The sequence below is a fragment of the Anolis carolinensis genome, unplaced genomic scaffold (genome assembly GCF_035594765.1).
Source record: "Anolis carolinensis isolate JA03-04 unplaced genomic scaffold, rAnoCar3.1.pri scaffold_21, whole genome shotgun sequence".
NCBI lineage: Eukaryota > Metazoa > Chordata > Lepidosauria > Squamata > Dactyloidae > Anolis > Anolis carolinensis.
Window position 1 is genome coordinate 561,408 of NW_026943831.1, and position 26,093 is coordinate 587,500.

At 45.0% G+C, this 26,093-nt stretch overlaps 1 protein-coding gene across 4 annotated transcripts in view; it reads right to left on the minus strand.

Annotated features, from left to right (window-relative positions):
* The window catches only part of rusc2 (RUN and SH3 domain containing 2), a 91,182-nt gene that overhangs the window by 38,291 nt on the left and 26,798 nt on the right, over window positions 1-26,093 (minus strand). For 2 of the 4 annotated variants that reach the window (XM_062966508.1, XM_062966505.1), the window contains exon 1: window positions 13,707-13,952. The exons of the other annotated variants lie outside the window; for them this stretch is intronic. The gene's annotated coding sequence lies outside the window, so the exon portion shown is untranslated. Of the gene's footprint in view, window positions 1-13,706; window positions 13,953-26,093 lie in introns of those variants that run through there. 4 annotated transcript variants of the gene reach the window in all.

The following is a 26,093-nucleotide window of genomic DNA, read 5'->3' on the forward strand; positions in this document are numbered from 1 at the left end:
CCGTCACTGCCTTCAGACAACGGTTCAAGGACAGGACCGCTTCCTTAGTGTCAAGTGAAAAGGAGTAGTAGCGTTGGGCATCATCCACATACAGATGATACCAAACTCCAAAACTCTGGCTGATCTCTCCCAGCAGTTTCAGGTAAATGTGTGCATCCATGACAAAGGCTGTTGCTAGGTGAAGTGGCCCTCTGCAATGGGACCAAGAAAGAAAAGTAGCGTGTGCATGAGAAGACTCACCACCTTGAGCCCCTTCGCGGAGATAGGACGGTATATACAGTAAAGTCTCACTTATCCAACATTCTGTATTATCCAACGCAGTCTGCCTTTTAGTAGTCAATGTCATTAATTAATCAGCCCCAGAGGGCTTTTAATAATCTATCCTGAATTTATTTCGATTTTATCATTTATGTGTTTTAAATGCAATTTTTTATCCTGTATTTTTGTTTTAATTGATATATTGTATTACTGTTTTATCTGTTTTATATTGTGATTGTATTATGTTGCTTATATTTTGTCCTATGTTGTTTGGGCCTCTGACCCATGTAAGCTGCCCAGAGTCCCCACGGGGAGATGGTGGCGGGGTATAAATAAAGTTTTATTATTATAATTATTATAATGTTATTGTAGGCAATGTTGCGATATTTTGGTGCTAAATTCGTAAATACAGCAATTACTATATAACGTTACCGTGTATTGAACTGCTTTTTCTGTCAATTTGTTGTAAAACATGTTGTTTTGCTGTTTAATTTGTAAAATCATAATGTACTTTTATGTTTAATAGGCTTTTCCTTAATTATCAAACATTTTCGCTTATTCAACTTTCTGCTGGCCCGTTTATGTTGGATGAGCAAGACTCTACTGTAAATAAGGTTTTGCTATTATTATTATTATTATTATTATTATTATTATTGATGGATGGATGGATGGAAGGAAGGAAGGAAGGAAGGAAGGAAGGAAGGAGGGAGGGATGGACAGGAAGAAGGGGAGGAAAAAGAAGGGAAGGAAGAGAAAAGAAAGAGGGAAAAGTATGAGAGGAGAGGAGGAAAGAGAAAGAAATCCAGCCCTGCCAAGACGGGGCCTGTCCAATGTCAGGGAGGAAACTACTGACAGAGAATAATAATAATAACCGCAGAAAAATTGCATAACTTTAAAAGTGACAACATTAAAAATGCTGAAGACCGCCCCGCCTCTTGGCTCCTTCAAAGCAGGAACTGGCCAAGAAAGGCCAAGACAAGAGCCAAGTCGGAGAGGCAGCTCTGAAGGGACCCGACGTTGTCCTCAAGAACAAGAATGCGAAACGGAAAGCCAAGGCCAGCGGGACCCATGACGCCTGATTTCCACAAAGCCATGTGATGGGTGTTCCTGCCAGGAGTCAAGTCAAGGCAAAACCGCAATGAGGGAGAATTTTCCTCAAAAGGTGGAGGAGGGAGAAAGGAGTCAGGGAATCTGAAACATAAGGCACAGCCAGCCAGCTGAAAGGGAGGCAGAGGGCGCATCTACACTGTGGAACAAATGCAGATTGGCATCCCTTGAACTGCCATAGCTCAATACTATGGAACCCTGGGAGTTGTGGTTTCATGAGATGTTGGGGGCATCTACATTGTAGAATTAATGCAGCTTGGCAACCCTTGAACTGCCATAGCTCAATACTATGGAACCCTGGGAGTTGTGGTTTCATGAGATGTTGGGGGCATCTACATTGTAGAATTAATGCAGCTTGGCATCCCTTGAACTCCATGGGCAATGCTATGGAAACCTAGGAGTTGTATCTTCATGAGATGTTGGGTGCATCTACATTGTAGAATTAATGCAGCTTGGCATCCCTTGAACTCCATGGGCAATGCTATGGAAACCTAGGAGTTGTATCTTCATGAGATGTTGGGTGCATCTCCATTGTAGAATTAATGCAGTTTGGCATCCCTTGAACTCCATGGGCAATGCTATGGAAACCTAGGAGTTGTATCTTCATGAGATGTTGGGTGCATCTACATTGTAGAATTAATGCAGCTTGGCATCCCTTGAACTCCATGGGCAATGCTATGGAAACCTAGGAGTTGTATCTTCATGAGATGTTGGGTGCATCTCCATTGTAGAATTAATGCAGCTTGGCATCCCTTGAACTCCATGGGCAATGCTATGGAAACCTAGGAGTTGTATCTTCATGAGATGTTGGGTGCATCTACATTGTAGAATTAATGCAGCTTGGCATCCCTTGAACTCCATGGGCAATGCTATGGAAACCTAGGAGTTGTATCTTCATGAGATGTTGGGTGCATCTACATTGTAGAATTAATGCAGCTTGGCAACCCTTGAACTCCATGGGCAATGCTATAGAACTGTAGGAGTTGTACCATTATGAGATATTGGGTGCATCTACATTGTAGAATTAATGCCGTTTGACACTACTTTAGCTGCCATGGCTCAATACTATGGGAACCTAGGAGTTGTAGTTTGGGGCCAGGCTTTAGCACAGCAGGTTAAACCACCAGCTGCAGTAAGTCTTATCAATTTAAAGGCTGACAGTTCGAAGCCCGGGTTGGGGTGAGCTCCTGGCCTTTAGCCCAGCTTCTGCCCACCTAGCAGTGTGAAAGCAAAATGTGAGTAGATAAATCGATACCACTAAAAGTGGGGAGGTATTAAGGCACCCATAAGGAAATGCCAGGAAAATGCCGGTGATTTGATTAAGGAGGAAGTTTATGAACAAAGCTCTTTGGCAGGAAGATGGAGTGACATCTCCCCCCCCCCTGCCCCCAATGACCGAAACCAAGCACAAGCCTCCAAGATGCTGAAGATGGGAAAAGCCTATATATACCTCTATCTATGTACAATTGCCTGCCTTGTCAGCGTATAAACAGCACTGAATGTTTGCTGCACATGTATATTCTGTGATCGCACTGAATCCCCTTCGGGGTGAGGAGGACAGGATATAAATATTGTAAATAAATAAATAAATAAATGTTGAGTGCATCTACATTGTAGAATTAAGGCAGCTTGGCATCCCTTGAACTGCCATGGACAATGCTATGGAACCCTAGGAGTTGTATCTTCATGAGATGTTGGGTGCATCTACATGGTAGAATTAATGCAGTCTGACACCACTTTAAGGGCCGTGGCTCAATAGTATGGAACCCTGGGAGCTGCAATTTGGTGGGCCATAAGCATTAAGCAGTACAGTAGAGTCTCACTTATCCAACATAAATGGGGCGGCAGAATGTTGGATAAGCAAATATGTTGGATAATAAGGAGGGATTAAGGAAAAGCCTATTAAACATCAAATTAGGTTAAGATTTTACAAATTAAGCACCAAAACATCATGTTATACAACAAATTTGACAGAAAAAATATTTCAATATGCAGTAATGCTATGTAGTGATTACTGTATTTACGAATTTAGCACCAAAATATCACAATATCTTGAAAACATTGACTACAAAAATGCGTTGGATAATCCAGAACGTTGGATAAGCAAGTGTTGGATAAGTGAGACTCTACTGTATTTAGGAGAGAGTGCTACAGCTCCCATTTGATGCCACTGTATTGCGCTATGCCAGGGTCCAAACGGCATCCATTCTGCAACGTGGGTGCAACCAGAGAAGATCTTGACATTTATTACAAGAGTTAACATCGTCCATACCATTGTGTTCCCTGTTTCGATGCCTGGATGTGAAAGTGGGACAAAGACAGACACAGACTGGAAGCAAACAACTCATTTGAAATATGGAAGAGAATTCTGGAAGTATTGTGAACTCCCCCCTCCAAAAAAAGAGCCCAATCCAGGGGTTCTGAGTGCAGATCTGGCTTGAAGACCAGATGACTCAACGAAGGCTGCGGTGCTTTGGGTGCGTCAGGAGAAAACATGACTCTCTGGGAAATCGGAGGAGGCTCAGCAAAGGCAGACAAACGAGAGGAAGGAAGGAAGACGAAACATGAGCCGGGCCCTTGGAGGTCACCAGAACATGGAGCCTAGTGGAGGACACGCATCAACAACGCCCAAAAGCCACCGTCCCATCCCAGCGAGGCTTCTTCCATGGTGCGGCATCCCAGAAAGATAAAGCAGGCATGGGCATACTTCATTTACGACACCATAAAAATCACCCAGCCGAAGTTGGAATGAGGAAGTTGCTGTCGCAGTGGATGATGAAGCAGCTGCTCCCCCTGTGGCCGGAATCAAGCATACCCTCAGGAAGCTGGAAGCTGAAAAAGGTTTAAATTGCCTCTGCGTCTGTCTCTGTCTCTGTCCTGTTATATGGCATTGAATGTTTGCCTTATATGTTATGGTTGAGCCTTCGGGCTCCGATACTAGGAGACGGGGTCGTAAGACTCCTCGAGAGTCAGACTCTTTTGAGGAGCGCGAAAGGAAACGGCTCCGGGACTTATTTGCAGAACCAACAGACGAAGACACCTTTGAGGGTTTTACCGAGCGAATGGAGGAAGAGATGGTTAGCTCAGAGGAGGATGACATGGAATGGACTCGTGTGAGGGAGGATTTGGGTGTCACTGGCAATGATAGAATAGGAGGCGACTGGCGGGTTGCAGGATCAGACCCATGGACGGGCTGGAGGGATGGAACGGGATCCACAGCTGGGGATGCTGTGGGGCGTAGTCAAAGGTGTTTTAGCTCTGATGAGGATGATGATGATGAGGCACCTGGAATTAGGGTAACAGCTGACAGCGATGAGGAGTTATGAACTGGCATAAAATGGGGTTTGGAAGCAATGGCTAATTGCGTTGGGCAAGGTAATCTGGACGAACGCTTGGGCTCTTGTTGGGGAACTTCCTGAAGACGGGTGTGATTCATTTGCTGGATACGTAAGTTACCAAGGACACTGGGCATAGACGGCGGGAGGAACTGTGTGGGCTTTTTCTGTGCAACTTGTGTTTAATCTTGATAGCTTGGACCTCCGTCGTCTTTTTGACGGACATTATTTGCCTACTCTGGATTGACGCTGGACTGACTGACTGACTACGACTCTGGACTATCCCTTCTGTGGCTTTCGGTGGAACTTGTGGAACCTTAGACGTCTGCGCTTGGCTTTCGACCTCGGACCGGATTGGGACCCTGCTGACCGCCGTTACCCTGATTGATGTGCCTGGACCTGGTTTTCGTTCGTTGCACGGAGGAGTAAACAGCCCGAGTTACTTCTGTAGCTCTTGAGTAGCAGAGGGGAATCTGCTGCTAGGTTTTGTGTTCATTTGACATTATATGTGTACATTGTGATCCTCCCTGAGTCTCCTTCGGGGTGAGAAAGAAGGGCGGAATATAAATACTGCAAATAAATAAATGCATCCCTCTAGGTGTTTTGGACTTCAGTTCCCACCATTCCCAACAGCCCCAGGCCCCTTCCTTTTCCCTCTCAGCAGCTTAAGCCGCTTGATGGCCCTCCACTCGTCACTTCTTTCCAGGATAAAGAGGAAGAACCATCGGGGAGAAGCACCCTTTGGGTTCGGTCGTTTAACCCATTAGAAATGCACCTGCCTGCACTATGGTCTAACCCACATTTTAGTATGTTTGCAGGAAGATTGTGGAGGAACTTGTCCAAGGCCTGAGTGAAATCACGATGAGCATAATGCTTTCACAATGTCCTGGAAAAGTCACAGGGAAAAGTCACAGGCCTTCTCCATCGTGGCCCCCCGGCTCTGGAACTCTCTCTCCAGGGAGATTAGGTAGGCCCCTACCCTCCTAACTTTTCAGAAGAGCCTGAAAACTTGGCTCTTCCAACAAGCGTTTAGCGAATAATGGGGGCCCTCATGGTTAGGGACTGTTCTGTTATTAACAACATCTCCGTAGCACTTTATTCCATCAGTCGGAGATAGTGTCTGTGTTTATGCCTTCCCAAGCACCTTATTTGGATAATAGTCCTGGGTATCTACCTCTCCCCCAGTTTACATTCTACACCAGGGGTCCCCAAACTAAGGCCCGGGGGCCGGATGCGGCCCTCCAAGGTCATTGACCTGGCCCCCGCCCTCAGTTTTATAATATAATATTTTTATATCAGTTTTAATAATATAATATATTGTATATACATATAATATTGATAATAATCTTATGTTATACAATATAATACTAATAGTAATACCATATAATAATATTAATTATATGTTATATATTACATATTATAGAATAGTATAGTGGTATAGTTCAATCTAGTAATATATAATGCTAATATTGTGTTATGCTAATAATATAATATATTGTATGTACATACAGCTGCTCTGAGTCCCCTTCGGGGTGAGAAGGGCGGGATATAAATGTAGTAAATAAATGCAGTAAATAAATAATTAATTTTAGACTTAGGCTCGGCCAAAATCTGACATGACTTGAAGGCACACAACAACAACAACAACAACAACAAGAACAGGCACACACTTTCCATTGAAATCCTAATAGGTTTATGTTGGTTAAAATTGTTTTCATTTTTAAATATTGTATTGTTCTTTCGTTGTTGTTGTTGTTGCACTACCAATAAGACATGTGCAGTATGCATAGGAATTTGTTTGTAGTTTTTTTCAAATGATAATTCGGCCCCTCAACAGTCTTAAGGATTGTGGACCGGCCCTCTGCTTGAAAAGTTTGGGGACCCCTGTTCTACACTATATGCACTTTCTTTGACCCAGTGCATTTTTAGGAGCCATTTTTAGGAGCCTGGATTCTTTTGTAAAGATGGTTTTCTTTGTGAAGGAGCCTGCCCCCCCCCCCCTCGTCCCCCCAGGCAGCCCTTCATGACAAGGCGCACATGCGCACACAAGGCGAGGGCAGCCTTCTCCCCCGTGAATGGCACAGAGAGTGCAGGATGAATTATAAATGGACCATTCCGTTCTTGGAAGGTCAGGCACTCCGTCAGGAACGCCGATGGCTCGGCACACAGCCCTCTCCCGGCTCCAGACAAAGCTCTTCCCCCACAAACACAATTAATTGGGGAGACGCTCCGGAGGTTACGCAACAACAACCACAAGGACCGCTTCCCAATGCCCTGCTCTCACCTGATTCCATAGACGGCATGTAATAACCCATTCTCTGCGTAAGACACTACTGTATATGCATCCCATATTGTTATGATTTGATTAGGTTTGGGGTCTGATGCTCTGATACTCCAGGAATATTGCCCCATGGAGAGCATATCCCAAGCTGTGACCATGAGACCCCCCAAGTCTTATACGGCCTTGTCTACTGACCAGGTGTCCATCTACACCGGAGGAGGAATGCAGTTTGACCCCACTTTAACTGCTATGGCATCTTGGGAGTTGTAGTCTGGTGAAGCACCATCCCTCATGGGAAGGGAAGGCTCAAGATGTTGTCCTACAACAACTCCATGAGTACCATAGCACTGAGCCCCAGGAGCAAGACATCAGGACAAAGGCAATTAATAATAATAATAATAATAATAATAATAATAATAATAATAATAATAGAAGACCTGGCTCTGGCTCACGAATGGGACCCTGAAGAAGGAGACAGAAGGCCTGATCCTTGCAGCCCAGGAGCAAGACATCAGGACAAAGGCAATTAATAATAATAATAATAATAATAATAATAATAGAAGACCTGGCTCTGGCTCACGAATGGGACCCTGAAGAAGGAGACAGAAGGCCTGATCCTTGCAGCCCAGGAGCAAGACATCAGGACAAAGGCCATTAATAATAATAATAATAATAATAATAATAATAATAATAATAATAATAATAGAAGACCTGGCTCTGGCTCACGAATGGGACCCTGAAGAAGGAGACAGAAGGCCTGATCCTTGCAGCCCAGGAGCAAGACATCAGGACAAAGGCAATTAATAATAATAATAATAATAATAATAATAATAGAAGACCTGGCTCTGGCTCACGAATGGGACCCTGAAGAAGGAGACAGAAGGCCTGATCCTTGCAGCCCAGGAGCAAGACATCAGGACAAAGGCCATTAATAATAATAATAATAATAATAATAATAATAATAATAGAAGACCTGGCTCTGGCTCACGAATGGGACCCTGAAGAAGGAGACAGAAGGCCTGATCCTTGCAGCCCAGGAGCAAGACATCAGGACAAAGGCAATTAATAATAATAATAATAATAATAATAATAATAATAATAATAATAGAAGACCTGGCTCTGGCTCACGAATGGGACCCTGAAGAAGGAGACAGAAGGCCTGATCCTTGCAGCCCAGGAGCAAGACATCAGGACAAAGGCCATTAATAATAATAATAATAATAATAATAATAGAAGACCTGGCTCTGGCTCACGAATGGGACCCTGAAGAAGGAGACAGAAGGCCTGATCCTTGCAGCCCAGGAGCAAGACATCAGGACAAAGGCCATTAATAATAATAATAATAATAATAATAATAATAATAATAATAATAATAATAGAAGACCTGGCTCTGGCTCACGAATGGGACCCTGAAGAAGGAGACAGAAGGCCTGATCCTTGCAGCCCAGGAGCAAGACATCAGGACAAAGGCCATTAATAATAATAATAATAATAATAATAATAATAATAGAAGACCTGGCTCTGGCTCACGAATGGGACCCTAAAGAAGGAGACAGAAGGCCTGATCCTTGCAGCCCAGGAGCAAGACATCAGGACAAAGGCAATTAATAATAATAATAATAATAATAATAATAATAGAAGACCTGGCTCTGGCTCACGAATGGGACCCTGAAGGAGGAGACAGAAGGCCTGATCCTTGCAGCCCAGGAGCAAGACATCAGGACAAAGGCCATTAATAATAATAATAATAATAATAATAATAATAATAATAGAAGACCTGGCTCTGGCTCACGAATGGGACCCTGAAGAAGGAGACAGAAGGCCTGATCCTTGCAGCCCAGGAGCAAGACATCAGGACAAAGGCCATTCAGGCCAAGATCGAAAAATCAGCTGATGACCCAAAATGCAGACTGTGCAAGGAAACCGACGAAACCATGGATCATATCCTCAGCTGCTGTAAGAAAATTGCACAGACAGACTACAAACAGAGGCACATCTATGTGGCCCAAAGGATTCATTGGAACTTATGCCTCAAGTCCCACCTCCCAGCAGCAAAGAACTGGTGGGATCACAGACCTGCAAAAGTATTGGAAAATGAGCACGCAAAGATACTGTGGGACAAAGTTCTGGAACACAACACACCAGACCTCACAGTTGTGGAAAAGAAAAAGGTTTGGATCATTGATGTTGCCATCCCAGGTGACAGTCGCATTGACAAAAAACAACAGGAAAAACTCAGCCGCTATCAGGACCTCAAGATTGAACTTCAAAGACTCTGGCAGAAACCAGTGCAGGTGGTCCCGGTGGTGATGGGCACACTGGGTGCCGTGCCAAAAGATCTCAGCCGGCATTTAGAAACAATAGACATTGACTAAATCACGATCTGCCAACTGCAAAAGGCCACCCTACTGGGATCTGCACGCATCATCCGAAAATACATCACACAGTCCTAGACACTTGGGAAGGGTTCGACTTGTGGTTTTGTGAAACGAAATCCAGCATATCTATCTTGTTTGCTGTGTCATAATAAAATAATAATAATAATAATAATAATAATAATAATAATAATAATAATATAACTTTATTTTTATACCCCGCCTCTATCTCCCCAAAGGGGACTCAGGGCGGCTTACATGGGGCCAAGCCCAAATAAAAACAATAGTAATATAAAACACAGCAAGAGACAAGAGACATGCACAACTATAAAAATTTAAACATATATAAAAACAAATGACAAAAACTAATAAAAATATGGATTAAAACAGAGAGGCTGTAAAAGTAGACTGGGTAAGGTAGCTGCACCACAATAGAAGTCATGTTCCTGCATCAGGACCATGTGGTGCATATCCCAAAAGGCAAAGTTATAGACAGATTGCATGGTTCAAATCAAATAGCAATTTTGTGGAAATGAAGCAAGAGACCAGCTGCCCACATGATGCATAACTACATGAGTATTAATTCGCACGGCATGCACAACTCATGTGGATTTTTTCCCTGCAGTCTAGACCAGGCCTGGGCCAACTTCAGCCCTCCCTCCAGGTGTTTTGGACTTCAACTCCCACAATTCCTAACAGCTTACCCGCCGCCCATTGATGGTCCCAGAGCGTGGCCTCAATGTGGGGCCCATGGTACAGAGCAAGCTGGCAACGCAATGATTCCTTTGCAAACCCATCCCAGGAGTTTCCTAAATGGTGGAGTCGAGGGCGACAACGATGATAATTTATTTACACAATGCCATGAAAGGAACATGGTGCCTTACAAGGAAATGAACAAAAACAATAGGCCCTGAGTTGGTTTAAATAGCTGATTTTAAAGCAGATATCGCTGATTTTAATGTTTGTGTATATTTATAATTATTTTATGCCCCGGCATGGAGTGTCTGCCGTATATATGTTATGCTCTGTCCGGGGTCGCCTTTGGGGTGAAAAGGGCGGAATATAAATGTTTTAAATCGTAAATAAATAAATAAATAAATAACGCCTGAAACACGTGCGGCAGGGAAGAGGGAAGAAGGAATAACACATTGCAAAACATCCATTGCACATGCTGACAAAGTGCAAGATGTAAAAAAAGAGAGAGAACCCAATGCAATATAAGATCAAGCAAACCGACAACATGCGTCATCAAAACAAACAAGGCTACAAAACACCAAAGGAGCCCCCGCTTGTGCTGGCAAGACTGCTGACTTGAAGACTGGGTTGCCAACCTGAAGGTTGCCAGTTCGAATCCAACCTGGTGAGAACATGGATGAGCTCCCTCTGTCAGCTCCAGCTCAATTCAGGGACATGAGAGAAGGCTCTCACAAGGCTGGTAAAGACATCAAAACATCCAGGCAACATCCCCTGAGCAACGTCCTTGCAGACAGCTAATTCTCTCATACCAAAAGCGACTAACACAGGGCATCTGTCTTATAACCAACAGTCCAAAGTCCAAAGCACCTCTCTGGTCTGAGAGTCTGATAAGAGTCTCCGTCTTGTCTCAAAGTCCAATGGAGTCTGAGATCTAAAATGGAGTCTGAGCCCTGAACAATCCCAGATCTGATCCCATGGTCTGCAGCCCCTCCCACAACATAGAGTTAAGGAATACTGCACACCAATACACACATACACAATACTGCTAGCAATCTGAATTATATACGTAACAGGTAACTGGTGGAGGCTTGAAGAAGGTGGCTATTTCCAACAAGCATGTCCTGTTCCGACCAGCAAGAGAGTCAATGCAATGCCATAATAAGGGAGAACCACTTCCATGTTTCTATGCAACAATGTTATGCTGATATTGTTTTTACTTACTTATATTGGTTTTAACTGTCATATTTTGTTTCTGTTTTGGGCTTGGCCCTATGTTAGCTGCCCCGAGGCCCTTCGGGGAAATGGTGGTGGGATAGAAAAATAAAGTATTATTATTATTATTATTATTATTATTATTATTATTATTATTATTATTATTCTGGCTTTTCCATTGTGCCTCTGTTGTCAGAATGGGTGTTTGCAGGTACTGTGCACCACCAATAAGACAAATAAACAAGTCCAAGAGCAAACCAAGCCTGAATCTTCTCTATTATTATTATTATTATTATTATTATTATTATTATTATTATTAACTTCATTTCTATCCCACTCTTCTCACCCCGCAGGGGACTCAGAGCGGCGTACATCATACATTTAGGCAAATATTCAATGCCTCATTATACAAAGCAAATAAAACATATCATAAAATCAATAGAAACAATTAACATTTAAATTCAATTTAAAACCATTAACATTAAGATATTAAAACATAAAAACAGCATCTAGCTACACCTCCCCATCATGATCTTAAGGTCTTCTTTGGCTTCTTTGGCTCTAGAAGCCAAAAGGACGGAGATGAGACTCTCGTATTTCGGATTCTCGTATTACTGGAAAAGGCAAAAATGTTGACTAAGGGTTGCAATAGGTTGGGAACAATTGGAAGGTTTGCAGCAACAAGGACAACAAAAAGATATAGAAGCCAAAATAATTCAGAGAAATCCATCAAAATAAGTGAGAAAAGCAATCCAATCGGGAATGGCAACGATGGGGGGGGGGGGGGTATACATTACATGCATTTAATGCCATTTATCTACCTCTCTCCCTGCCCACCCACCCATTTGCTATTCTACATCTGCTCTCAATGGCAGACCCAAGGCAGGTTATAGACCTAACAGTCAACTTGCACCACCGCTTCTGCAAATGATCTATACCAGGGGTCCTCAAACTTTTAAAGCAGAGGGCCGGTTCACAATCCTTCAGACTGTGGAGGGGCCGAACTATCATTTGGAGGGAAAAAAATGAATTCCTATATATACTGCACATGTCTTATTTGCAGTGCAAAACAACAACAACAATGAAAACAATTGTAACCAACATAAACCTATCAGGATTTCAATGGGAAGTGTGGGCCTGTTTCTGGCCAATGAGATAGTCAAGTTAATTAGGATTGTTGTTGTTGTTGTGTGCCTTCAAGTCATTTCAGACTTTGGGCGAGCCTAAGTCTAAAATTATTTCTTTATTTATTCATTTACTACATTTATTTATTACATTTATATCCGGCCCTTCTCACCCCGAAAGGGACTCAGAGCAGCTGTATGTACATACAATATATTATATTATTAGCATAGCACAATATTAGCATTATATATATTGAACTATACCACTATAAAAAGGTAAAGGTTCCCCTTGACGTTAAGTCCAGTCATGTCTGACTCTGGGGGTTGGTGCTCATCTCAATTTCTAAGCCGAAGAGACGGCGTTGTCTGTAGACACCTCCAAGGTCATCTGGCTGGCATGACTGCATGGACCGCCGTTACCTTCCCGCCGGAGCAGTACCTATTGATCTACTCATATTGGCATGTTTTCGAACTGTTAGGTTGGCAGGAGCTGGAGCTAACAGCGGCTGCTCACGCCGCTCCCGGGATTTGAACCTGGGACCTTTCGGTCTCCAGCTCAGTGCTTTAATGCACTTCGCCACCGGGGCTCCTCATACCACTATACAACTATACTGTAATATTATATGTTATATATATCATATAATTAATATTATTATATGGTATTAGTATTATATTGTATAACATTATAATATTATTATCAATATTATATGTATATACAATATATTATATTATGTAAAATGATATAAAAATATTATATTATAAAACTGTGGGTTGGGGCCAGGTAAATGACCTTGGAGGGCCGCATCCGGCCCCCGGGCCTTAGTTTGGGGACCCCTAATCTATTGGATCCATATTGAAAATAAAACCTCCAGTCATCCTTGTTGTGCCCATTGCCCCCCAGCCCTTTCCTGGGCCCCGACATCTCTACGGGGACATTTGTTTCCGGGATGCGGCACCAGAGGCGCCCACTTGGCACCGCGTTCTGCTTCGCGGAGCATCTCGGAGAGGCTTCATGGCAACAGCATCCAGCCACTCAGGGCCGTGCAGCACATCGATGGCAACCAGTCAGAGCCAGGGACATCTCTACACCCCCCACTCCAAAAAGGCCGCTGCCCCACAGCCTTCTCCGTGGGTCTGTGTGGTGCACAAGGTGGGCCTGACCCCAATGATGCCGATGCTGCTGCCGCTGGCGCTCTTGCGCACTGGAGCGGTCCAAGGGGAGGATGCTGTTGCCATGGAGACGACTCTCCCTCCCGCATCCCCAGAAGACCATCCCTTCCCCACGAAAGGCCACGATTTTCCACAGCACTGGACTCACAACATGGCAGCCGGAGCCTGGCATGACCGGGGCGCATCTGAAGCGGCACATCTTCCCAGGCCCTTCCCACCACTCCCGGCTCTGTGTGTGTGCGAGAGACAGAGCATGAGTGTGTGCAAGCAGAGCGGCGCATGCGTGTGCCTAGGATGCAGGGGGGAGGGAGCATTGCATCACGAGCGCCACTGGTGCCTCTACTCGGCGCATCTCCTGGACCCAAATGGATGCTGGAAAGGAGGAGGGGCCGGAGGGGCAAGTGCCATGGCTGCTGCCCCCTCCCCATCACCCACTTCCTACCGACTCCCCAAAGCCCCCGCCCTGCCGAATGCCAGCCCCACCCCCAAAGGGCTTCTGTCTCTTGTCCAAAGGCAGTGAGCTGAGTGCAAAAGCCCTGCAAGGTGCCCACACTTTAAGCTCAGAAAAGGCATCAGGAGCACAAGGCAAGGGCAGGGCCAAGCCTCGCCTGAGGAAGGTCTTGTGGGCACTGCAAGGAAAGGAGGAGGGAGGGATGGATGGAAGGAAGGAAGGAGGAGGAGAAGAAGGAGAAGAAGGAGAAGGCAGGCAGCCAGTTAAGACAGAAAGCAAAGGCTCTTGTCCAAAGGCAGTGAGCTGAGTGCAAATGCCCTGCAAGGTGCCCACACTTTAAGCTCAGAAAAGGCATCAGGAGCACAAGGCAAGGGCAGGGCCAAGCCTCGCCTGAGGAAGGTCTTGTGGGCACTGCAAGGAAAGGAGGAGGGAGGGATGGATGGAAGGAAGGAAGGAGGAGGAGAAGAAGGAGAAGAAGGAGAAGGCAGGCAGCCAGTTAAGACAGAAAGCAAAGGCTCTTGTCCAAAGGCAGTGAGCTGAGTGCAAATGCCCTGCAAGGTGCCCACACTTTAAGCTCAGAAAAGGCATCAGGAGCACAAGGCAAGGGCAGGGCCAAGCCTCGCCTGAGGAAGGTCTTGTGGGCACTGCAAGGAAAGGAGGAGGGGTGGATGGAGGGATGGAAGGAAGGAAGGAAGGAAGGAAGGAAGGAAGGAAGGAAGGAAGGAAGGAAGGAAGGAGGAGGAGAAGAAGGAGAAGAAGGAGAAGGCATGCAGCGAGTTAAGACAGAAAGCAAAGGCTCTTGTCCAAAGGCAGGAGGCCGAGTGCAAATGCCCTGCAAGGTGCCCACACTTTAAGCTCAGAAAAGGCATCAGGAGCACAAGGCAAGGGCAGGGCCAAGCCTCACCTGAGGGCACTGCAAGGAAAGGAGGAGGAAGGGTGGATGGATGGATAGAAGGAGGGATGGAGGGAAGGAGGGATGGAGGAAAGGAAGGAGTGCCAGGCTGCATGCCCAGGGGCTTGGGGGGGGGGGGGGGGAGGAGGGCAGCCAGTTAAGACAGAAAGCAAAGGCTGTTGTCCAAAGGGCTGAGTGCAAATGCCCAGCAAGATGCCCACATTTTAAGCTCAGAAAAGGCAGCAGGAACACAATGCAAGGGCAGAGCCAAGCCTCATCTGAGGAAGGCTATAGTCCCCCCCCCCCCCCCCCCACCACCACCACCACCTTTGAAGTTGACGGATTTTGTTTGATATTATTACTGTTATATAAACCTTTGTTTTAACTTCTGTTTTATCATCTTCTTGTGTTTTAAAATGTGTATGTTGTTTAATGTATTTGTGCTGTTACTTTTGTAACGTTGTGAGCCGCCCCGAGTCCCCACGGGGAGATGGTGGCGGGGTATAAATAAAGTATTATTATTATTATTATTATTATTATTATTATTATTATTATTATCTTGTGGGCACTGCAAGGAAAGGAGGAGGGGTGGGTGGATGGATGGAGGGAGTGCTAGGCCGGGTGCCCAGAGGATTGCAAGTGGGAAGAGGAGGAGGAGGAGGAGGAGGATCATAGAATAGTAGAGTTGGCAGAGACCTCATGGGCCATCCAGTCCAACCCCATTCTGCCAAGAAGCAGGAAATCGCATTTAAAGCACCCCCGACAGATGGCCATCCAGCCTCTGTTTAAAGGCCTCCAAAGAAGGAGCCTCCACCACGGCCCCGGGGAGAGAGTTCCACTGTCGAACAGCCCTTCTCACAGTGAGGAAGTTCTTCCTGATGTTCAGGTGGAATCTCCTTTCCTGTAGTTTGAAGCCCTTGTTCCATTGCGTCCTAGTCTGCAGGGCAGCAGAAAACAAGCTCCCTCCCTCCTCCCTATGACTTCCTCTCACATATTTGTACATGGCTCTCATCATGTCTCCTCTCAGCCTTCTCTTCTGCAGGCTAAACATGCCCAGCTCTTTAAGCCGCTCCTCATAGGGCTTGTTCTCCAGACCCTTCATCATTTTAGTCGCCCTCCTCTGGACGCTTTCCAGCTTGTCAACATCTCCCTTCAACTGTGGTGCCCAGAATTGGACCCAGTGTGATTCCAGGTGTGGTCTGACCAAGGCAGAATAGAATAAGGGGGAGCAGGACTTCCCTGGATCTAGACGCTATTCCCCTATTGATGCAGGACAGAATCCCATTGGCTTTTTAGCAGCCGCATCACATTGCTGGCTCATGTTTAACTTGTTGTCCACGAGGACTCCAAGGTCTTTTTCACACACACTGCTATCGAACCAGGCATCGTCCCCCATTCTGGGGGTCAAGACAGAAAGCAAAGGCTCTTGTCCCAAGGCAGTGGGCTTGGTGCCAATTTATTTATTTACAGTATTTATATTCCGCCCTTGTTTCTCACCCCGAAGGGGACTCAGGGCGGATCACACTATACATATATAGGGCAAACATTCAATGCCCATAAACACATCAAACCCAGACAGAGACGATAGACAGACAGACGCAGAGGCCATTTAACCTTCTCCTGAGGGGATGTTCGATTCTGGCCACAGGGGGAGCAGCTGCTTCATCATCCACTCTGACGGCACTTCCTCATTCCAACGTCGTAAATTAGTTAAACTTGCCTCCCCACTTTTATAAGTGGTACCTTATTTCCTACTTGATAGATGCAACTATCTTTCGGGTTGCTAGGTCAGCAACGAGCAGGGGCTATTTTTATTTTTAATTGACGGGTGCTCACCCCACCACGGGCTGGCCTCAAACTCATGACCTCATGGTCAGAGTGATTTATTGCAGCAGCTGTTTACCAGCCTGCGCCACAGCCCGGCCCCCAGCAAAATGCCCGCAAAATGTCCGCACTTTAAGCTCACAAAAAGCAGGAGGAGCACAAGGCAAGGGCATGGCCAAGCTTCGCCTGAAGAAGGTCTTTGTAGGCACTGCAGCGAAAAGAAGAGGGAGAGAGGATGTAGCAGATCTTGATTTCAGTAAGGCCTTCAATAAAGTCCCCCATGACCTTCTTGCAAGGAAACTACTCAAATGGGGGCTAGGCAATACTCCTAATGTGTGGATTTGCAATTGAACCCAAAGGTTGCTTCTCTCCAATGGTTCCTCCTCTTTATCCTGGAAAGAAGTGACTGTTGGAGGGCCATGAAGAGGGCTCTGTCCTGGGCCCAGTCCTGTTCAGGGTCTTCATTAATGGCTTGGGTGAAGGTTCAGAGGGCAGGCTGATCCCGGTTGCAGATGGGACCCAATGAGGAGGGATGGGCAATACTCCAGAAGACAGGAGCAGGATCCAAAATGACCCCAACAGATCAGAGAGCTGATTGGCCAAAGCTAACAAAATGCATTTCAACAAGGACAAATGTAAGATAGGACTCTTAAGCAGAAAAAATGAATTGCAAAATACAGACTGGGTGAAGCCTGTCTTGACAACAGAGTTCCATGCGAGGAAGATCTTGGAGTCTTCGGGGAGAACAAGTTGAACATGAGCCAAGAGTGTGATGCAGCAGCTCAAAAAGCCAATGGGATTTTGGCCTGCATGCAAAGGAGTCCAGTGTCCAGATCAAAGAAAATCATCTGGTCAGACCTCTTTACGTGTAATACTGTGTCCAGTTCAAAAGAGAGATTGACTCTAAGCTCTAAGACTCTAAGAAGACAGGAGCAGGATCCAAAATGACCCCAACAGATCAGAGAGCTGATTGGCCAAAGCTAACAAAATGCATTTCAACAAGGACAAATGTAAGATAGGACTCTTAAGCAGAAAAAATGAATTGCAAAATACAGACTGGGTGATGCCTGGCTTGACAAGGAAGATCTTGGAGTCTTCGGGGAGAACAAGTTGAACATGAGCCAAGAGTGTGATGCAGCAGCTCAAAAAGCCAATGGGATTTTGGCCTGCATGCAAAGGAGTCCAGTGTCCAGATCAAAGAAAATCATCTGGTCAGACCTCTTTACGTGTAATACTGTGTCCAGTTCAAAAGAGAGATTGACTCTAAGCTCTAAGACTCTAAGAAGACAGGAGCAGGATCCAAAATGACCCCAACAGATCAGAGAGCTGATTGGCCAAAGCTAACAAAATGCATTTCAACAAGGACAAATGTAAGATAGGACTCTTAAGCAGAAAAAATGAATTGCAAAATACAGACTGGGTGATGCCTGGCTTGACAAGGAAGATCTTGGAGTCTTCGGGGAGAACAGGTTGAACATGAGCCAAGAGTGTGATGCAGCAGCTCAAAAAGCCAATGGGATTTTGGCCTGCATGCAAAGGAGTCCAGTGTCCAGATCAAGGAAAATCATCTGGTCAGACCTCTTTACGTGTAATACTGTGTCCAGTTCAAAAGAGAGATTGACTCTAAGCTCTAAGACTCTAAGGTGTCCAGAGGAGGACAACTGAAAGGATCAAAGGTCCGGGGATCATGAATAATCCCTCTGAGGAGTCTCTTAAAGGCCTGGGGATGTTTAGCCTGCAGAAGAGAAGGTTAGAGGAGACATGAGAGCCATTTATAAAAATGTGAATGGATGCCATAAGGAGGAGAGAGCAGGCTTGTCTTCTGCTGCCCTGGAGACTGGGACTAGGAGAAATGGGTTCAAATGACAGGAGAGGAGATTCCACCTGAACCTTAGGAAGAACTTCCTGACTGTATGAGTTGTTCAGCAGTGGAACTCTCTGCCTCGGAGTCCGGTGGAAGCTCCTTCCTTGGAAACTTTTAAACAGAGGCTGGATGGCCATCTGCTAGGGATTGTTTGATTGTGCTTTTCCTACATGGCAAGGGATTTGACTACCGTGTTTCCCCGAAAATAAGACAGTGTCTTATATTAATTTTTGCTCCCAAAGATGTTCTCGGTCTTATTTTCAGGGGATGTCTTATTTTTCCATGAAGAAAAATTCACATTTATTGTTGAACAAAAAATGAACATTTATTATATACTGTACAGTAGTTGTCATCACAAACCAACATAACCAGACAAACTGTGAATCCTATCAAGAATTTCTTATTACTACCAATATTTCCATGTACAACACTTTATGGTATGTACATTTATTGATCCTGCATGCTCTGGTGTTCTGTTCGGCGGGCATGCTTCCAAACAAAAACTTTGTTAGGTCTTACTTTCGGGGGAGGCCTTATATTTAGCAATTCAGCAAAACCTCTACTAGGTCTTACTTTCTGGGGATGTCTTATTTTAGGGGAAACAGGGTAGGTGGCCCATGTGGCCTCTTCCAACCCTATGATCCTATGATTCTTCAAAGCCAGGGTGCTGGGTGCAAATGCCCCGCATGATGCCTGCACTGTAGGCTCACAAAAGGCATCAATGTGATGCGGCTGCTTAAAAAGCCAATGGGATTCTGTCCTGCATCAATAGGGGAATAGCGTCTAGATCCAGGGAAGTCCTGCTCCCCCTTATTCTATTCTGCCTTGGTCAGACCACTTTACCTGGAATCACACTGGGTCCAATTTTGGGCACCACAGTTGAAGGGAGATGTTGACAAGCTGGAAAGCGTCCAGAGGAGAGCGACTAAAATGATCAAAGGTCTGGAGAACAAGCCCTATGAGGAGCGGCTTAAAGAGCTGGGCATGTTTAGCCTGCAGAAGAGAAGGCTGAGAGGAGACATGATGAGAGCCATGTACAAATATGTGAGGGGAAGTCATAGGGAGGAGGGAGGGGGCTTGTTTTCTGCTGCCCTGCAGACTAGGACGCAAGGGAACAAGGGCTTCAAACTACAGGAAAGGAAGGAGATTCCACCTGAACATCAGGAAGAACTTCCTCACGGTGAGAAGGGCTGTTCAGCAGTGGAACTCTCTGCCCCGGACTGTGGTGGAGGCTCCTTCTTTGGAGGCTTTTAAGCAGAGGCTGGATGGCCATCTGTCGGGGGTGCTTTGAATGCGATTTCCTGCTTCTTGGCAGAATGGGGTTGGACTGGATGGCCCATGAGGTCTCTTCCAACTCTACTATTCTAGGATTCTATGATCAGGAGCACAAGACAAGGACACGGCCAAGCCCTGCTCAAGGAAAGCCTGTCCAGATGCCCATCCGTTGAACCCACAACACCCTTCATGTCACTGGAGAGCTCTGGGCATCTGGCGGTCAGCAAAGGGGAGGGGGAGGGGGACAGGCTGGAGTGGCCGGAGGTTTGCAAGGAAGAGGCAGAGGAAGTGGACAACCGGTGAGGACAAAAGCAAAGGCTCTTCTGCAAAGGCAGCAGCAAAATGCCTTCACTTTGGGCATGGAAACAGGGAGACTTCAGAGCAGCAGAAGAACAGAAAAAGGGTCTGGCCAGGCCTTGTGGGCCCTGCAAGGAAAGGAGGAGAAATAGAGGGAAGGAGGGAGGAAGGAGGGAATGCCAGGCCGCGTGCCCAGAGGCTTAGGAGAAGGAGAGGAAAGCTGGCTGCCCATCAGGACAGAAAGCACAGGCTCTTCTCCCAAGGCAAAAGGCAGGGGAGCCGAGTGCAAATGCCCAGCAAAAGGCTTCCACTTCTCCCCCCCCCCCCAATTAATTTTTATTAATTTTTCACAACACATTAAAAATTCAAAGGACAAACACCGGCACTGGCATTAGAAACAAATAAAAGAATCAGGGTTGTTGTATGTCTTTCGGGCTGTGTGGCCATGTTCCAGAAGCATTCTCTCCTGACGTTTCGCCCACATCTATGGCAGGCATCCTCAGAGGTTGTGACTGAGGTATGGAGAAAACTAAGCAAAGAGGTTAATATATATCTGTGGAAAGTCTAGGGTGAGAGAGGTCAGTGTGAATGTTGTGTAGTTCATTAGCATTGAAAAGCTTATCTGCTGTCTTCTTCCTGCCTCTGGGGCATCCTTTGTTTAGAGTCGTTAACTGCCCTTGGTTGATTCATGTCTGGAAATCCTCTGTTTTTCAGAGTATTGCTTTTTATTTACTGTTCTGATTTTTGAGTTTTTTAATACTGGTAGCCAGATTTTGTTCATTTTCATGGTTTCTTCCTTTCTGTTGAAGTTGTCCACATGCTTGTGGATTTCAATGGCTTCTCTGTGTAGTCTGACATGATAGTTGTTAGAATGGTCCAGCATTTTTGTGTTCTCAAATAGTATTCTGTGTCCAGGCTGGTTCATCAAATGCTCTGCTATGGCTGATTTCTCTGGTTGAATTAGTCTGCAGTGCCTTTGAAATCCACAAGCATGTGGACAACTTCAACAGAAAGGAAGAAACCATGAAAATGAACAATATCTGGCTACCAGTATTAAAAAACTCCAAAACAGAGGATTTCCAGACATGAATCAACCAAGGGCAGTTAACGACTCTAAACAAAGGATGCCCCAGAGGCAGGAAGAAGACAGCAGATAAGCTTTTCAATGCTAATTAACTACACAACATTCACACTGACCTCTCTCACCCTAGACTTTCCACAGATATATATTAACCTCTTTGCTTAGTTTTCTCCATACCTCACAGCCTCTCAGGATGCCTGCCATAGATGTGGGCGAAACGTCAGGAGAGAATGCTTCTGGAACATGGCCACACAGCCCGAAAGACATACAACAACCCTGTGATCCCGGTCATGAAAGCCTTCGACAACACAAATAAAAGAATTCAACACAAAAGGCAACCTCATCATCTTCCCATCCCTTTCCACAATTGCTGTGCGTCATGTCATTGTTAGCCACTAGTAGGGAGAAAGTCAGGATAATGATAAAGGAAATAATAAATATATAAACTCTACCCCCCCCCCTTTTTTTTTTTTTTACAAAACAGTGGGTCCAGGTTCCACACACACACACACACACACAACCAATCCCTTTCCCGTCCATTGTGGACCACTCAAAAATGGATCTCAATAGTTTGCATCCCACTCTTCTGTGCCATCGTCCCCAGGGCTGCATGCAAGCGAAATTTCAAAACAGGAAAGAAATTATTTGAAAGCATACACTTCAAAACATTCCCAAAATGAAATCAAGGAAACACCCAAATACAACACACTCATCTGCCTTGACCCAAGGCTCAAGTCAACCGAAAGACCTCACAACCTCTGAGGATGTCTGTCATAGATGAGGGCAAAACGTCAGGAGAGAATGCTTCTGGAGCATGGCCATACAGCCTGGAAAACACACAACAATCCTGTGATTCTGGCCATGAAAGTCTTTGACAACACATCGAAAGACATTTGCCTGGCAAAACAAATGTGGCAGTAAAAACTCCATCATCATCATCATCATCACCACCATCATTATTACCATCACAATATTATCAGTCATCACCATTGTCATTATTGGGGCCGGGCTGTGGCGCAGGCTGGTGAGCAGCCAACTGCAATAAATCACTCTGACCAAGAGGTCATGAGTTCGAGGCCAGCCTGTGGCGGGGTGAGCACCCAACAATTGAAAATTGAAAATAGCCCCTGCTCGTTGCTGACCTAGCAACCCGAAAGATAGTTGCATCTATCAAGTAGGAAATTAAGGTACCACTTATAAAGTGGGGAGGCTAATTTAACTAAGTTACGACTCCATAATAAATAATCATCCAGCCGTCATTGGAATGAGGAAGTGCCATCATAGTGGATGATGAAGCAGCTGCTCCCACTGTGACTGGAATCAAAAACTTCCCCTCAGGAGAAGGTTAAATTGCCTCTGCGTCTGTCTCTGTCTTTGTTCCATGTGTATATGGCATTATATGTTTGCCTTATATGTGATCCGCCCTGAGTCCCCTTCGGGGTGAGAAAGAAGGGCGGAATATAAATACTGTAAATAAAATAAATAAATAAATATTTAATGTATGTTCTGCTTCCCGCCTAAATGGCTTGCAAAATAAAAACTCCAGGTGCAAATGCCATCTTCCTTTGGCATCTGCTGGGGTTTAGTTACCCCGTGGACCCCCACGGACACCACAATCCAAGGATGCTCCTTATGTATATTGTTCCATATTAAAAGAGCGCCCCTGATATACAAGATTTGCTTCTTCTTTCAAATGTTTCCAAGCCAAGGCTGGCCAAATCTGTGGATACTGAGGGCTGGGCGCCTGATGCAGAGAGAGAGAGGACTACGTACAAAAGGTCAGTGTTACAATGCGATTAGAGGACCTGCAGAATTAAGAAGCCGTTGCAGTCAGTTCCCAGAAGCAGCCGGTCAGAGAGGAAAATTTTCCATTTGATAATAATGGAAGGGAAGCAAAGGAGGGCGGAGGGAGAGGCCACCAAGAAGGCCCACAACCCTCAATGTTGGGCTTCCAGAAGACCCCGTTCTCAGGAGGACCAAGGATGACCCAGAAGCCCACAAGACATTGAGGTTGCCCTCTGTGTTGTGGTCATCTCTGAACAATTAGACTCAATTTAACCCTCTCTGGGGGAGATTCCACCAAAAATCAGCAGAGTAGCAAAAGCAAAAGCTTTCAAATGCAACAGTTACTTACACGGGGCAAACAAAGAGAAGCCTTTGACCATTTAGGATGGCAATGGACTGCAGAGTCTCAATAAAAGTTCAAAAAGTATTTATTCAGGTAAAAAGAACTCCATTGTAGATAGTAAGGCTTGGGAGCTGTCTAGTCTACTCTAGACTGGTTTCTAAGGAAAAATAAGAAAGGAAAAATAACAAACATCTAAATCAGGGGTCCCCAAACTAAGGCCCGGGGGCCGGATGCGGCCCTCCAAGGTCATTTACCTGGCCCCCGCCCTCAGTTTTATAATATAATATTTTATATCATTTTAAATAATATAATATATTGTATATACATGTAATATTGATAATAATATTATAATGTTATACAATATAATACTAATAATACCATATAATAATATTAATTATATGATATATATTACATATAATATTACAGTATAGTGGTATAGTTCAATATAGTAATATATAATGCTAATATTGTACTATGCTAATAATATAATACATTGTATGTACATACAGCTGCTCAGAGTCCCCTTCGGGGTGAGAAGGGTGGGATATAAATGTAATAAATAAATGTAGTAAATGAATAAATAAATAATTTTAGACTTAGGCTCGCCCAAAGTCTGACATGACTTGAAGGCACACAACAACAACAACAACAACAATCCTAATTAACTTGACTATCTCATTGGCCAGTAGTAGGCCCACACTTCCCATTGAAATCCTGATAGGTTTATGTTGGTTACAATTGTTTTCATTTTTAAATATTGTATTGTTCTTTCATTGTTGTTGTTGTTTTGCACTACAAATAAGACATGTGCAGTGTGCACAGGAATTTGTTGGGTTTTTTTCTCTTCCAAATGATAATTTGGCCCTTCCACAGTCTGAAGGATTGGGAACCGGCCCTCTGCTTTAAAAGTTTGAGGACCCCTGATCTAAATAGTTACATCTTGCCAGGAGAGACAGCAAGATGCTGCTTGTGAGCTAGAAGAACAAAGGGAGAAAAGAGAACCAAAATGGTTCCAACCTCATGGTCCAGTTTACTGGGGCCATAAAAGACATTTTCACCAATGAGAAGTTAGTGTCCCTAAAGATTCACATTTCTACTAACTTCAAAGTAAGGGATGTGACGTAAACAGGAGAGAGTGAAACACAGTGAAGCCTGTCTAGGCATGCTTTGGAAACAGGGAAAGGGTTCCCTCAACTCTATCATCTATCTGACTACATCTAGACTTGAGTCGTCCAGGGTGATTCCCAACACTCTGAACTAGCCATTCCCTGCTCCGACCCCCAGGAATAAAGGCATAACATGACATACTTCCTTTCATTTCACAGAATCATAGGGCCCTTCCAGAGAGGCCCTACCTATATCCTAGGATCTGATCCCAGGTTTTCTGCTTTAAACTGGATTATATGACTCCACAGTGCCAGATAATCTGGGATAAACAGAAAACCTGAGATCAGATCCTGGGATATAAGACCTATCTGGAAGACCGCATAGAATCTTAGAGGAGAAAGGGGCCGGGCTATGGCACAAGCTGTTGAGCAGCTGCAATAAATCACTCTGACCATGAGGTCATGAGTTCGAGGCCAGCCCATGGCGGGGTGAGCACCCATCAATTAAAAATTAAAAATAGCCCCTGCTCGTTGCTGACCTGGCAACCCAAAAGATAGTTGTATCTATCAAGTAGGAAATAAGGTACCACTTATAAAAAAAAAAAGTGGGGAGGCAAGTTTAACTAATTTACGACCTGGAATGAGGAAGTGCCGTCACAGTGGACGACGAAGCAGCTGCTCCCCCCTGTGGCCAGAATCGAACATCCCCTCAGGAGAAGGTTAAATGGCCTCTGCGTCTGTCTGTCTCTGTCTCGGTTCGATGTGTTTATGGGCATTGAATGTTTGCTCTATGTGTGTATAATGTGATCCGCCCTGAGTTCCCTTCGGGGTGAGAAAGAGGGCGGAATATAAATACTGTAAATAAATAAATAAATAATACCCAAAGGCTATCCAGTCCAACCCCCTTCTTTCTGCCAGGCAGGAAAGGCACAATCAAAGCACCCATGACAGATGGCCAACACCTCCAGCTCCAAATCTGACAACTCTGGAGTTGGAAGGGGACCCAAAGGCCATCCAGTCCAACCCCCCTTCCTTCTAATAGGCAGGAAAGGCACAATCAAAGCACCCCTGACAGATGGCCATCCAGTTCTGACTCCGAGGCAGAGCATTCCCTTGTTGGACAGCTCTAAGAATTCCTTCCTCAAGTTCAGGTGGAATCTCTGTCATTTGAACCCATGTCTCCATTGAGGCCTAGTCTCCAGGGTGACAGCAGAAAGGAAGCCTGGTTTCCTATGACATTCCTCCATTAAGTCTGAATAATAAATTAATACAATGAATAAATTTCTGGCCCTTGGCCCAAACTGGCCAAAGGAACCCCTGCCTGCACAGAGGGCCTTGCCATGCTACACAAGTGTTGCGCTTTCGGACTGCTTTACCTTGGTCAACCTGATATAGACACAGCAGGGTCTACTCCCACCCCAATTTGCACTTCCAAGAATTTGCAGCACTTTATCAGTCACTTCATGTTTACAATATTTATAGGGTGCACCTTACCCAGTCTACTTTTACAATCTCTCGGTTTTAATCCATGTCTTTATTAGTTCTTGTCATTCGTTTTTATTGGCTAATGTTTAAATTTTTATAATTGTGCATGTCTTTTGTCTATTTTTGTGTTTT